This window comes from Oncorhynchus kisutch, linkage group LG29 (genome assembly GCF_002021735.2).
Source record: "Oncorhynchus kisutch isolate 150728-3 linkage group LG29, Okis_V2, whole genome shotgun sequence".
Lineage (NCBI taxonomy): Eukaryota > Metazoa > Chordata > Actinopteri > Salmoniformes > Salmonidae > Oncorhynchus > Oncorhynchus kisutch.
This window is the reverse complement of record NC_034202.2, coordinates 40,754,127-40,766,458: the sequence shown is the minus strand read 5'-3', so window position 1 is coordinate 40,766,458 and position 12,332 is coordinate 40,754,127.

Below are 12,332 nucleotides of genomic sequence, written 5' to 3'. Positions count from 1 at the left end.
GTGTCTTCTCAGTCATGTTGACACTGGTCTACTACCAGGTCATGTGTCTTCTCAGTCATGTTGACACTGTCTACTATCAGGTCATGTGTCTTCTCAGTCAGGTTGACACTGGTCTACTACCAGGTCATGTGTCTTCTCAGTCACGTTGACACTGGTCTACTATCAGGTCATGTGTCTTCTCAGTCATGTTGACACTGGTCTTCTACCATTGCTTGAATGTATTGTTGTTCTCATTAATATTGTTGTTAATGGTAATCCCATATTGTTGTTGTAGTTGTTGTTAATGGTAATCCCATGTCCACTACTACTATTATTATTGTTGTTGTAGTTGTTGTTAATGGTAATCCCATGTCCACTACTACTATTATTATTGCTGTTGTAGTTGTTGTTAATGGTAATCCCATGTCCACTACTACTATTATTATTGCTGTTGTAGTTGTTGTTAATGGTAATCCCATGTCCACTACTACTATTATTATTGTTGTTGTAGTTGTTGTTCATGGTAATCCCATGTCCACTACTACTATTATTATTGCTGTTGTAGTTGTTGTTAATGGTAATCCCATGTCCACTACTACTATTATTATTGCTGTTGTAGTTGTTGTTAATGGTAATCCCATGTCCACTACTACTATTATTATTGCTGTTGTAGTTGTTGTTAATGGTAATCCCATGTCCACTACTACTATTATTATTGCTGTTGTAGTTGTTGTTAATGGTAATCCCATGTCCACTACTACTATTATTATTGCTGTTGTTGTAGTTGTTAATGGTAATCCCATGTCCACTACTACTATTATTATTGTTGTTGTAGTTGTTGTTAATGGTAATCCCATGTCCACTACTGCTATTATTATTGCTGTTGTAGTTGTTGTTAATGGTAATCCCATGTCCACTACTACTATTATTATTGCTGTTGTAGTTGTTGTTAATGGTAATCCCATGTCCACTACTACTATTATTATTGTTGTTGTAGTTGTTAATGGTAATCCCATGTCCACTACTACTATTATTATTGCTGTTGTAGTTGTTGTTAATGGTAATCCCATGTCCACTACTACTATTATTATTGCTGTTGTAGTTGTTGTTAATGGTAATCCCATGTCCACTACTACTATTATTATTGCTGTTGTAGTTGTTGTTAATGGTAATCCCATGTCCACTACTACTATTATTATTGTTGTTGTAGTTGTTGTTAATGGTAATCCCATGTCCACTACTGCTATTATTATTGCTGTTGTAGTTGTTGTTAATGGTAATCCCATGTCCACTACTGCTATTATTATTGCTGTTGTAGTTGTTGTTAATGGTAATCCCATGTCCACTACTACTATTATTATTGCTGTTGTAGTTGTTGTTAATGGTAATCCCATGTCCACTACTACTATTATTATTGCTGTTGTAGTTGTTGTTAATGGTAATCCCATGTCCACTACTACTATTATTATTGCTGTTGTTGTAGTTGTTGTTAATGGTAATCCCATGTCCACTACTACTATTATTATTGCTGTTGTAGTTGTTGTTAATGGTAATCCCATGTCCACTACTACTATTATTATTGCTGTTGTAGTTGTTGTTAATGGTAATCCCCTGTCCACTACTACTATTATTATTGCTGTTGTAGTTGTTGTTAATGGTAATCCCATGTCCACTACTACTATTATTATTGCTGTTGTAGTTGTTGTTAATGGTAATCCCATGTCCACTACTGCTATTATTATTGTTGTTGTAGTTGTTGTTAATGGTAATCCCATGTCCACTACTGCTATTATTATTGCTGTTGTAGTTGTTGTTAATGGTAATCCCATGTCCACTACTACTATTATTATTGCTGTTGTAGTTGTTGTTAATGGTAATCCCATGTCCACTACTACTATTATTATTGCTGTTGTAGTTGTTGTTAATGGTAATCCCATGTCCACTACTACTATTATTATTGCTGTTGTAGTTGTTGTTAATGGTAATCCCATGTCCACTACTACTATTATTATTGTTGTTGTAGTTGTTGTTAATGGTAATCCCATGTCCACTACTACTATTATTATTGTTGTTGTAGTTGTTGTTAATGGTAATCCCATGTCCACTACTGCTATTATTATTGTTGTTGTAGTTGTTGTTAATGGTAATCCCATGTCCACTACTACTATTATTATTGCTGTTGTAGTTGTTGTTAATGGTAATCCCATGTCCACTACTGCTATTATTATTGTTGTTGTAGTTGTTGTTAATGGTAATCCCATGTCCACTACTACTATTATTATTGCTGTTGTAGTTGTTGTTAATGGTAATCCCATGTCCACTACTACTATTATTATTGCTGTTGTAGTTGTTGTTAATGGTAATCCCATGTCCACTACTACTATTATTATTGTTGTTGTAGTTGTTGTTAATGGTAATCCCATGTCCACTACTACTATTATTATGCTGTTGTAGTTGTTGTTAATGGTAATCCCAGGTCCACTACTACTATTATTATTGCTGTTGTAGTTGTTATTTAATGGTAATCCCATGTCCACTACTACTATTATTATTGTTGTTGTAGTTGTTGTTAATGGTAATCCCATGTCCACTACTACTATTATTATTGCTGTGTAGTTGTTTGTTAAATGGTAATCCCATGTCCACTACTACTATTATTATTGCTGTTGTAGTTGTTGTTAATGGGTAATCCCATGTCCACTACTACTATTATTATTGTTGTTGTAGTTTTGTTAATGGTAATCCCATGTCCACTACTACTATTATTATTGCTGTTGTAGTTGTTGTTAATGGTAATCCATGTCCACTACTACTATTATTATTGCTGTTGTAGTGGTTGTTAATGGTAATCCATGTCCACTACTACTATTATTATTGCTGTTGTAGGTTGTTTGTTAATGGTAATCCCATGTCCACTACTACTATTATTTATGTTGTTGTAGTTGTTAATGGTAATCCCATGTCCACTACTACTATTATTATTGCTGTTGTAGTTGTTTGTTAATGGTAATCCATGTCCACTACTACTATATATATTGCTTGTTGTAAGTTGTTGTTAATAGGGTAAATCCCATGTCCACTACTACTATTATTATTGCTGTTGTAGTTGTTGTTAATGGTAATCCCATGTCCACTACTGCTATTATTATGTGCTTGTAGTTGTGTATATGGTATTCCCATGTCCAACTACGCTTTATTATGCTGTTTTGTTGTTAATGGTAATCCCATGTCCACTACTTGCTATTATTATTGCTGTTGTAGTTGTTGTTAATGGTAATCCCATGTCCACTACTACTATTAGTATTGCTTGTTGTAGTTGTTTGTTAATGTAATCCCATGTCCACTACTGCTATATTATTGCTGTTGTAGTTGTTGTTAATGGTAATCCCATGTACACTACTACTATTATTATTGTTGTTGTAGTTGTTGTTATGGTAATCCCATGTCCACTACTCTATTATTATTGCTGTTGTGTAGTTGTTGTTAATGGTAATCCCATGTCCACTTACTGCTATTATTATTGCTGTTGTAGTTGTTGTTAATGGTGAATCCCATGTCCACTACTACTATTATTATTGCTGTTGTAGTTGTTTGTTAATGGTAATCCATGTCCACTACTGCTATTATTATGCTGTTGTAGTTGTTGTTAATGGTAATCCCATGTCCACTACTATTATTATTGCTGTTGTAGTTGTTGTTAATGGTAATCCCATGTCCACTACTGCTATTATTATTGTTGTTGTAGTTGTTGTTAATGGTAATCCCATGTCCACTACTACTATTATTATTGCTGTTGTAGTTGTTGTTAATGGTAATCCATGTCCACTACTATATTATTATTGCTGTTGTAGTTGTTGTTAATGGTAATCCCATGTCCACTACTACTATTATTATTGCTGTTGTAGTTGTTGTTAATGGTAATCCCATTCCACTACTACTATATTATTGCTGTTGTAGTTGTTGTTAATGGTAATCCCATGTCCACTACTGCTATTATTATTGCTGTTGTAGTTGTTGTTTAATGGTAATCCATGTCCACTACTACTATATTATGGGCTGTTGTAGTTGTGGTTATGGGTAAGTCCCATGTCACTACTAGGCGATTATTATTGCTTGTGTAGTTGTTGTTAATGGTATCCATGTCCACTACTGCTATTATTATTGCTGTTGTAGTGTTGTTAATGGTAATCCCATGTCCACTACTACTATTATTATTGCTGTTGTAGTTGTTGTTAATGGTAATCCCATGTCCACTACTACTATTATTATTGCTGTTGTAGTTGTTTTGTTAATGGTAATAGCCATGTCCACTACTACATTAGTATATGCTGTTGTAGTTGTTGTTAATGGTAATCCCATGTCCACTACTGCTATTATTATTGCTGTTGTAGTTGTTGTTAATGGTAATCCCATGTCCACTACTGCTATTATTATTGCTGTTGTAGTTGTTGTTAGGTAATCCAGTCCACTACTGCTATTATTATTGCTGTTGTAGTTGTTGTTAATGGTAATCCCATGTCCACTACTACTATATTATTGCTGTTGTAGTTGTTGTTAATGGTAATCCCATGTCCACTACTCTATTAATTTTGCTGTTGTAGTTGTTGTTATGGTAATCCCATGTCCACTACTCATTATTATTGCTGTTGTAGTTTGTTGTTAATGGTAATCCCATGTCCACTACTACTATTATTATTGCTGTTGTAGTTGTTTGTTAATGGTATCCCATGTCCACTACTATATTATTGCTTGTAGTTAGGTTGGTAATGGTAATCCCAGTCCCGACTAGATTTTATGCGTTGTAGTTGTTGTTAATGGTAATCCCATGTCCACTACTACTATTATTATTGCTGTTGTAGTTGTTGTTAATGGTAATCCCATGTCCACTACTACTATTATTATTGCTGTTGTAGTTGTTGTTAATGGTAATCCCATGTCCACTACTACTATTATATTGCGTTGTAGTTGTTGTTAATGGTAATCCATTCCACTACTGCTATTATATTGCTGTTGTAGTTGTTGTTAATGGTATCCCATGTCCACTACTACTATTATTATTGCTGTTGTAGTTGTTGTTAATGTAATCCCATGTCCACTTACTACTATTATTATTGCTGTTGTAGTTGTTGTTAATGTAATCCCATGTCCACTACTACTATTATTATTGTGCTGGTGTAGTTGTTGTTAATGGTAATCCCATGTCCACTACTACTATTATTATTGCTGGTGTAGTTGTTGTTATGGTAATCCCATGTCCACTACTACGATTATTATTGTTGTTGTAAGTTGTTGTTAATGGTAATCCCATGTCCACTACTACTATTATTATTGCTGTTGTAGTTGTTGTTAATGGTAATCCCATGTCCACTACTACTATTATTATTGCTGTTGTAGTTGTTGTTATGGTAATCCCATGTCCACTACTACTATTATTATTGCTGTTGTAGTTGTTGTTAATGGTAATCCCATGTCCCACTACTACTATTATTATTGCTGTTGTAGTTGTTGTTAATGGTAATCCCAGGTCCACTACTACTATTATTATTGCTGTTGTAGTTGTTGTTAATGGTAATCCCATGTCAACTACTACTATTATTATTGCTGTTGTAGTTGTTGTTAATGGGTAATCCCATGTCCACTACTAGCTATTATTATTGCTGTTGTAGTTGTTGTTAATGGTAAGCCCATGTCCACTACTGCTATTATTATTGCTGGTGTAGTTGTATGGTAATCCATGGCACTACTCCTATTTATGCTGTGTAGTTGTTTGTTAATGGTAATCCCATGTCCACTACTGCTATTATTATTGCTGTTTGTAGTTGTTGTTATGGTAATCCCATGTCCACTACTACTATTATTATTGCTGTTGTAGTTGTTGTTAATGGTAATCCCATGTCCACTACTACTATTATTATTGCTGTTGTAGTTGTTGTTAATGGTAATCCCATGTCCACTACTACTATTATTATTGCTGTTGTAGTTGTTGTTAATGGTAATCCCATGTCCACTACTACTATTATTATTGCTGTTGTAGTTGTTGTTAATGGTAATCCCATGTCCACTACTACTATTATTATTGCTGTTGTAGTTGTTGTTAATGGTAATCCCATGTCCACTACTACTATTATTATTGCTGTTGTAGTTGTTGTTAATGGTAATCCCATGTCCACTACTACTATTATTATTGCTGTTGTAGTTGTTGTTAATGGTAATCCATGTCCACTACTACTATTATTATTGCTGTTGTAGTTGTTGTTAATGGTAATCCCATGGTCCACTACTACTATTATTATTGCTGTTGTAGTTGTTGTTAATGGTAATCCCATGTCCACTACTACTATTATTATTGCTGTTGTAGTTGTTGTTAATGGTAATCCCATGTCCACTACTACTATTATTATTGCTGTTGTAGTTGTTGTTAATGGTAATCCCATGTCCACTACTACTATTATTATTGCTGTTGTAGTTGTTGTTAATGGTAATCCCATGTCCACTACTACTATTATTATTGCTGTTGTAGTTGTTGTTAATGGTAATCCCATGTCCACTACTACTATTATTATTGCTGTTGTAGTTGTTGTTAATGGTAATCCCATGTCCACTACTACTATTATTATTGCTGTTGTAGTTGTTGTTAATGGTAATCCCATGTCCACTACTACTATTATTATTGCTGTTGTAGTTGTTGTTAATGGTAATCCATGTCCACTACTACTATTATTATTGCTGTTGTAGTTGTTGTTAATGGTAATCCCATGTCCACTACTACTATTATTATTGCTGTTGTAGTTGTTGTTAATGGTAATCCCATGTCCACTACTACTATATTATTGCTGTTGTAGTTGTTGTTAATGGTAATCCCATGTCCACTACTACTATTATTATTGCTGTTGTAGTTGTTGTTAATGGTAATCCCATGTCCACTACTACTATTATTATTGCTGTTGTAGTTGTTGTTAATGGTAATCCCATGTCCACTACTACTATTATTATTGCTGTTGTAGTTGTTGTTAATGGTAATCCCATGTCCACTACTACTATTATTATTGCTGTTGTAGTTGTTGTTAATGGTAATCCCATGTCCACTACTACTATTATTATTGCTGTTGTAGTTGTTGTTAATGGTAATCCCATGTCCACTACTACTATTATTATTGCTGTTGTAGTTGTTGTTAATGGTAATCCCATGTCCACTACTACTATTATTATTGCTGTTGTAGTTGTTGTTAATGGTAATCCCATGTCCACTACTACTATTATTATTGCTGTTGTAGTTGTTGTTAATGGTAATCCCATGTCCACTACTACTATTATTATTGCTGTTGTAGTTGTTGTTAATGGTAATCCCATGTCCACTACTACTATTATTATTGCTGTTGTAGTTGTTGTTAATGGTAATCCCATGTCCACTACTACTATTATTATTGCTGTTGTAGTTGTTGTTAATGGTAATCCCATGTCCACTACTACTATTATTATTGCTGTTGTAGTTGTTGTTAATGGTAATCCCATGTCCACTACTACTATTATTATTGCTGTTGTAGTTGTTGTTAATGGTAATCCCATGTCCACTACTACTATTATTATTGCTGTTGTAGTTGTTGTTAATGGTAATCCCATGTCCACTACTACTATTATTATTGCTGTTGTAGTTGTTGTTAATGGTAATCCCATGTCCACTACTACTATTATTATTGCTGTTGTAGTTGTTGTTAATGGTAATCCCATGTCACTACTACTATTATTATTGCTGTTGTAGTTGTTGTTAATGGTAATCCATGTCCACTACTACTATTATTATTGCTGTTGTAGTTGTTGTTAATGGTAATCCCATGTCCACTACTACTATTATTATTGCTGTTGTAGTTGTTGTTAATGGTAATCCCATGTCCACTACTACTATTATTATTGCTGTTGTAGTTGTTGTTAATGGTAATCCCATGTCCACTACTACTATTATTATTGCTGTTGTAGTTGTTGTTAATGGTAATCCCATGTCCACTACTACTATTATTATTGCTGTTGTAGTTGTTGTTAATGGTAATCCCATGTCCACTACTACTATTATTATTGCTGTTGTAGTTGTTGTTAATGGTAATCCCATGTCCACTACTACTATTATTATTGCTGTTGTAGTTGTTGTTAATGGTAATCCCATGTCCACTACTACTATTATTATTGCTGTTGTAGTTGTTGTTAATGGTAATCCCATGTCCACTACTACTATATTATTGCTGTTGTAGTTGTTGTTAATGGTAATCCCATGTCCACTACTACTATTATTATTGCTGTTGTAGTTGTTGTTAATGGTAATCCCATGTCCACTACTACTATTATTATTGCTGTTGTAGTTGTTGTTAATGGTAATCCCATGTCCACTACTACTATTATTATTGCTGTTGTAGTTGTTGTTAATGGTAATCCCATGTCCACTACTACTATTATTATTGCTGTTGTAGTTGTTGTTAATGGTAATCCCATGTCCACTACTACTATTATTATTGCTGTTGTAGTTGTTGTTAATGGTAATCCCATGTCCACTACTACTATATTATTGCTGTTGTAGTTGTTGTTAATGGTAATCCCATGTCCACTACTACTATTATTATTGCTGTTGTAGTTGTTGTTAATGGTAATCCCATGTCCACTACTACTATTATTATTGCTGTTGTAGTTGTTGTTAATGGTAATCCCATGTCCACTACTACTATTATTATTGCTGTTGTAGTTGTTGTTAATGGTAATCCCATGTCCACTACTACTATTATTATTGCTGTTGTAGTTGTTGTTAATGGTAATCCCATGTCCACTACTACTATTATTATTGCTGTTGTAGTTGTTGTTAATGGTAATCCATGTCCACTACTACTATTATTATTGCTGTTGTAGTTGTTGTTAATGGTAATCCCATGTCCACTACTACTATTATTATTGCTGTTGTAGTTGTTGTTAATGGTAATCCCATGTCCACTACTACTATTATTATTGCTGTTGTAGTTGTTGTTAATGGTAATCCCATGTCCACTACTACTATTATTATTGCTGTTGTAGTTGTTGTTAATGGTAATCCCATGTCCACTACTACTATTATTATTGCTGTTGTAGTTGTTGTTAATGGTAATCCCATGTCCACTACTACTATTATTATTGCTGTTGTAGTTGTTGTTAATGGTAATCCCATGTCCACTACTACTATTATTATTGCTGTTGTAGTTGTTGTTAATGGTAATCCCATGTCCACTACTACTATATTATTGCTGTTGTAGTGTGTAATGGTAATCCCATGTCCACTACTACTATTATTATTGCTGTTGTAGTTGTTTGTTAATGGTAATCCCATGTCCACTACTACTATTATTATTGCTGTTGTAGTTGTTGTTAATGGTAATCCCATGTCCACTACTACTATTATTATTGCTGTTGTAGTTGTTGTTAATGGTAATCCCATGTCCACTACTACTATTATTATTGCTGTTGTAGTTGTTGTTAATGGTAATCCCATGTCCACTACTACTATTATTATTGCTGTTGTAGTTGTTGTTAATGGTAATCCCATGTCCACTACTACTATTATTATTGCTGTTGTAGTTGTTGTTAATGGTAATCCCATGTCCACTACTACTATTATTATTGCTGTTGTAGTTGTTGTTAATGGTAATCCCATGTCCACTACTACTATTATTATTGCTGTTGTAGTTGTTGTTAATGGTAATCCCATGTCCACTACTACTATTATTATTGCTGTTGTAGTTGTTGTTAATGGTAATCCCATGTCCACTACTACTATTATTATTGCTGTTGTAGTTGTTGTTAATGGTAATCCCATGTCCACTACTACTATTATTATTGCTGTTGTAGTTGTTGTTAATGGTAATCCCATGTCCACTACTACTATTTTATTGCTGTTGTAGTTTGTTGTTAATGGTAATCCCATGTCCACTACTACTATTATTATTGCTGTTGTAGTTGTTGTTAATGGTAATCCCATGTCCACTACTACTATTATTTATTGCTGTTGTAGTTGTTGTTAATGGTAATCCCATGTCCACTACTACTATTATTATTGCTGTTGTAGTTGTTGTTAATGGTATCCCATGTCCACTACTACTATTATTATTGCTGTTGTAGTTGTTGTTAATGGTAATCCCATGGTCCACTACTACTATTATTATTGCTGTTGTAGTTGTTGTTAATGTAATCCCATGTTCCACTACTGCTATTATTATTGCTGTTGTAGTTGTTGTTAATGGTAATCCCATGTCCACTACTACTATTATTATTGCTGTTGTAGTTGTTGTTAATGGTAATCCCATGTCCACTACTACTATTATTATTGGCTGTTGTAGTTGTTGTTAATGGTAATCCCATGTCCCACTACTACTATTATTATTGCTGGTTGTAGTTGTTGTTATGGTAATCCATGTCCACTACTACTATTATTATTGCTGTTGTAGTTGTTGTTAATGGTAATCCCCATGTCCACTACTACTATATTATTGCGTGTTAGTTGTGTTAATGGTAATCCCATGTCCACTACTACTATTATTATTGCTGTTGTAGTTGTTGTTAATGGTAATCCCATGTCCACTACTTACTATTATTATTGCTGTTGTAGTTGTTGTAATGGTAATCCCCATGTCCACTACTACTATTATTATTGCTGTTGGTAGTTGTTGTTAATGGTAATCCCATGTCCACTACTACTATTATTATTGCTGTTGTAGTTGTTGTTAATGGTTAATCCCATGTCCACTACTACTATATTATTGCTGTTGTAGTTGTTGTTAATGGTAATCCCATGTCACCACTACTCATTATTATTGCTGTTTGTAGTTGTTGTTAATGGTAATCCCATGGTCCACTACTACTATTATTATTGCTGTTGTAGTTGTTGTTAATGGTAATCCCCATGTCCACTACTACTATTATTATTGTTGTTGTAGTTGTTGTTAATGGTAATCCCATGTCCACTACTACTATTATTATTGCTGTTGTAGTTGTTGTTAATGGTAATCCCATGTCCACTACTACTATTATATTGCTGTTGTAGTTGTGTTAATGGTAATCCCATGTCCACTACTACTATTATTATTGCTGTTGTAGTTGTTGTTAATGGTAATCCCATGTCCACTACTACTATTATTATTGCTGTTGTAGTTGTTGTTAATGGTAATCCCATGTCCACTACTACTATTATTATTGCTGTTTGTAGTTGTTGTTAATGGTAATCCCATGTCCACTACTACTATTATTATTGCTGTTGTAGTTGTTGTTAATGGTAATCCATGTCCACTATACTATTATTATTGCTGTTGTAGTTGTTGTTAATGGTAATCCCATGTCCACTCCTACTATATTATTGCTGTTGTAGTTGTTGTTAATGGTAATCCCATGTCCACTACTACTATTATTATTGCTGTTGTAGTTGTTGTTAATGGTAATCCCATGTCCACTACCTACTATATTATTGTGTTGTAGTTGTTGTTAATGGTAATCCCATGTCCACTACTACTATTATTATTGTGTTGGTAGTTGTTGTTAATGTCAATCCCATGTTCCCACTACTACTCTTATTATTGGCTGTTGTCGTTGTTGTTAATGGTAATCTCCATGTCCATACTACTATTAGTATTGCATGTTGTAGTTGTTAATGGTAATCCCATGTCCACTACTACATATTATTGTTGTTGTAGTTGTTGTTAATGGTAATCCATGTCCACTACTACTATTATATTGCTGTTGTAGTTGTTGTTAATGGTAATCCCATGTCCACTACTACTATTATTATTGTGTGTTGTAGTTGTTGTTAATGGTAATCCATGTCCACTACTACTATTATTATTGCTGTTGTAGTTGTTGTTAATGGTAATCCCATGTCCACTACTACTATTATTATTGCTGTTGTAGTTGTGTTAATGGTAATCCCATGTCCACTACTACTATTATTATTGCTGTTGTAGTTGTGTTAATGGTAATCCCATGTCCACTACTGCTATTATTATTGCTGTTGTAGTTGTTGTTAATGGTAATCCCATGTCCACTACTACTATATTATTGCTGTTGTAGTTGTTGTTAATGGTAATCCCATGTCCACTACTACTATTATTATTGCTGTTGTAGTTGTTGTTAATGGTAATCCCATGTCCACTACTACTATTATTATTGCTGTTGTGTTGTTGTTAATGGTAATCCCATGTCCACTACTACTTATTATTGCTGTTGTAGTTGTTGTTAATGGTAATCCCATGTCCACTACTACTATTATTATTGCTGTTGTAGTTGTTGTTAATGGTAATCCATGTCCACTAACTATTATTATTGTGTTGTAGTTGTTGTTAATGGTAATCCCATGT